This window comes from Echinops telfairi, unplaced genomic scaffold (genome assembly GCF_000313985.2).
Source record: "Echinops telfairi isolate 266 unplaced genomic scaffold, ASM31398v2 ScPeMD7_70;HRSCAF=299, whole genome shotgun sequence".
In the NCBI taxonomy this organism is placed as follows: Eukaryota; Metazoa; Chordata; class Mammalia; order Afrosoricida; family Tenrecidae; genus Echinops; species Echinops telfairi.
This window is the reverse complement of record NW_022103968.1, coordinates 18,261,953-18,266,366: the sequence shown is the minus strand read 5'-3', so window position 1 is coordinate 18,266,366 and position 4,414 is coordinate 18,261,953.

Here is a 4,414-nt window from a genome sequence, read left to right as displayed (position 1 = left end):
TATAAAGAATATATATATATTCTTTCAGTTCTCGTTTGAGCTGGTTCACTGGTTTGTTGTTTTTTAACTTTCAATTCAATTAGAAAGTTAATATTTGGGTTTGCTGTGGGATTTAGCAAACGAGTGTATTCATTCTAGTTTCTGGTTCATGTTCCACTTTAGTTCCTGTCCCTGATGGCATCTTAAAAGTCTGCAGCAGGTTCAGTACGAGAAATGAAGACGGATGAGTGTGCATGGAGTGATAGGCTTATGGAGGGAGAAAAATCATCTTTATATTAAACTCAAACTCTGCAATTAAATTGCCATCTCTCCTCCATCCTCCAACTCACATCCCACACCATCCTTGGTACAGGTTTAATGTGTTTCATAAAACCTCCTGTAGCCATCTCTGTTAGAACCTCATGGGTTATAGCTTGGGAGGCCACCAAGAGTGGACCCTGAGTGTGAGACAATGAATCAAGCTTCAGGAGCTTAATTCTGTCGGCTGTAAAGTCAAGGAAAGCTCCTTAGGGAACGGAAGTAGGACCACCGGGAGAGCTGGCCAGACCAAGGTTTGTCCTTTCCTTGCTTGACCTGCCGTCTTTCAGACATTGGCCTTCTTTGACTGCAAGCCCAGGCACTTCAGGATGACTGCCTGGACCACCGTGCTGCATGCTCTCAGGTGCTGTACAGTCCGTTTCAGCTCATAGCGGCCCCACGAGTATCAGAACTAAACCTTGTCCGGTCTCGTGCCTCCTTCACAGTCGTTGCTTTGTTTGACCCCATTGTTGTAGCCGCGTGGGTGGGTCTTCACCAAGGGGCTTCTTGTTTTCCACTGACCTTCTACTTCACCAAACCCAGTGTCCTTCTCCGGGGCTGGCTCCTCCTAGCACATGTCCGAAGTACTTTGAAGAAGTATTCGGGCCGTCCACGCTTCCAAGGCAGTTTGTTTGTCCTTCAGGCAGTCTATGATACATTCACCATGCTTTTCCAGCACCAGGATTCGAAGGCATCCGTTCTTCAGTCTCCCTTATTCATTTTGCACGCTTGTGAGTCAAGGGAAAACTGCTGTGACATCTTTACATTTTAACACTTTTGAGAGTATTTCCACAGCTGCATTGCCCAATGGAATACATTGTTTGATTTCTTGACCGCTGCTTCCATGGGCATTCATTGTGGTCCAGGATTGGAGGAAGGCTCATTAACAACTTGAAAGATGACAAGGACACACGTTGCTTGCTGAAAGCAGAGAGGACTTTCAGCACTTACTGATGAAGACTGCGGACTACAACCTCCCGTATAGATTTCACCATCACAGAAAGAAAATAAAAACCAACACAACTGGATCATGATAAACGGAGCAAAGATTGTAGTTTAGGTTGGCTCCATCATCAATGCCTGCACTGGTAAAAGGTATAATTATAGGTAAAGGAAAGATGATTGTGACAACTCACCTTGGTGTGGCAATTTGAAAAAACAAAACAAAAAACAGTACTGTCTACTATGAATGATTCATCTTCAACGTAATTGCAACCTTTTTTTGAGTTCCAGAATAACCTGAGATAAACAAAGTTGGCAAATGGTCAAAGATGTGATGTTGATGTTAACGGTGAAAACCCAGGGATATTCTCATTTCAGGATGACTGATAAAACCTTGAAAGCCACACGCTGGACTCAACTGCCCCATCGCCATCATAATTTAAAACCCCTCCTTGCATATTTAATTAACAAAACCATTTCTTTCGTTAACAGAATCTTCAGAGCTTTATTCTTCACATTGATTGGTAGCTGCTGGGTTACTTTCGGTCTTTGGCTACAGAAGTATTAATTCCCCCAAGGGAGAGAAGCCCAGAGCACCCTCTCTCACAACATTCTCTACTATCATTGGTAGGTTCTATAATTCAATGCAATGGCCCATAGCACTCACAGACAGGGCTCACAATTATACTGTTTATTGTGGAAGCAAACGGGTTAGAGTTCAGATGGAAATGTTTACATTAGAGTTGTTCATGCAGTACAGTGTTGCAAAGTTCTTTCAGGGCCGCTAATAAATACCCAGAGGGCATGCCACTCTACTGTAAGCCCTGACCCAAAGATGTTCTGCTCTAGCGCCACCGGTGAGTGAACCAGCTCCCCTAATTAAGTGCCCAGAGTGACTCCACTCCACAAGTCACCTTCATGGCCCAAAGCACTCAGTTTACTTGCTCCTTGGGCTGGCAGTCTACAAATCTCCCTTGTGCTCTGGCACCTGGTCCTGCTGCAGGCCCTCTGATACTCTACTGATGCCACCACTGTCTTCTGGATCAAGGAGATGTAGGGATCCCATGTGCAGGGATCCCATGCTCTACTCCTGGGTCTTGCTGACAGTGAGATTCCCCTGCCTGCTTCTGAGAAGGCTCATTTTAGATGCAGCAGGATGGTAATCACAATAAATCCTGCTAACAAGCAGTTCCTAGTGAATCCTATTACTATCTCCCCACCCCCCATAGTCTACACAGATCCATCAGGAATAGGTCATTTGGTGGGAGTTAGACTACGGCTAGAAGAACCACATTAAAGAACTTGCTGCCCTATACCCACAAGCCAGGATGTCTGGTAAATGCAACGTACTGTATGTGTTTGTGCTTGGATGCTGAAGATAAAATGCCAGGGCTTCACAAGGAAAAGGCAGGAGGGGAACTCCAGTGCAAAAGAGAACAGTCACTGAAGGCGGCACAGACCCCTTCCTCCCAGTTGTGCTCCTCTCTGGGATAAAGAAGTGGAAGATGTGAAGAAATCTCCTCGCTTCTCTGCTGCTTTTCTTGCTTTCCCAAGTCTTAGGAATTCCTTCATGGAAAGGGACCAGCCCTAGCTCTTTTGAGCCAGTCCGATGGGCACTGGGAGGCCGAAAGGAGGTAGGACACGGGAAGTCCATTTTGAGCCAAGCCACGGGAATTCTGAGTATCACAGTGTAATTATGTGCCGAGACCTTTTTCAGGAAGAGTTGCTGGGTCATCCCCTCGCCACCAGAATAGGGATGATGAACAGAAATGGTATCCCAGTCACGTTGCTTGGCTCTTGGGACTGCTGAAGTGTGGGACTTGTGTCCTCATCCCAATCAATACCAGAGCCTTCCTTCTATGAGGGGATGTGGCACGTGGTCAAGTGTGACCTTTGTCTGATGATGATGGTGGTTTGGGGACCTTAAATCAGGACCACAGTTGGAATTCTATGGCACCTCTGCAGGGGAGCAGGGTAGACTATGGAAACTGTCTTGCGCTTCCTATCCCTAAATCTACCTTCAAGGCACACCTTTGGAGCTTTGGAATGGTGGGGAAGGGGTTCTGGAATGTGGGCTATGTTAGCTTTATGAAAGAACTCTCGGTAAGGTTTTGTGAAAACCACACTGAACTCTACTCCATTGAGCCCAAGGAATCTTCATGGTCCTGGAGCCACCAGGTTCCAAGTCAGCGGAAGAGAGCTGCCTGTGGGAATGCTCATTTCTGCAATGAGGTGTTCACCAGACTTTATTGACTGTTATTGCATAATGTGACTCAGCCTCAGCCATTAAAGCTTCCCTGGAAGAGTTAAATGATGGCAACAGTGATGATGGTGTCACAGAGTATGGGCTTATTATGTGCCAGGCACTATGCCAGTGGTTCTCAACCTTCTTCATGCCACAACACTTTCATACAGTTCTTCATGCTGTGGTGACCCCCAACCATAAAATTATTTCCGTTACTACTTCATCACTGTCATTTTGCTACTGTGATGAATAGTCATGTAAATATCTGATATGCAGGATGTATTTTCATTGTTACAAGTTAGGCATAATTAAAGCATAATGATTCATCACAAAATCAACATGTAATTCTAGATTGTGAAATATCTATTTCTAATTACAAATAAATGAAATTTGTTTTGAAGTATGCTGTAGCATGGTTAACAGTCTTCACGCCGGGTCCTCGCATGTGTGTGTCTCTGCATATGGGCTACTCGCTTGGAGATGGATAGAGGAGCAGTGTATCAGTTCCTAAGACCATTGGAAATATGTGTTTTCCGATGGTCTTAGGCGACTCCTGTGAAAGGGTCGTTTGAACCCCCAAAGGGGTCATGACCCACAGGTTGAGAACCACTGCACTATGCTATCAACATGATCTCAATCCATCCTCCCTTCATGACTTTCATGTGATCCTTTTATTCCCTCCATTTATTTTAAAGATGTTAAAGAGACTCTAATCCAAATCAGTAACCCTCCAGACACTACATACTTCAGCAACACTTGACATCAACTCTCTCATGATATGCTTTCTCCTTCAATCCTCACAACAGTAAGAAGTTAGTATTATTTCTTTTTTTTAAAAAAACATTTTATTAGGGGCTCATACAACTGTTATCGCAATCCATACACACATCAATTGTGTAAAGCGCATTTGTACATCATTCTCAAAACATT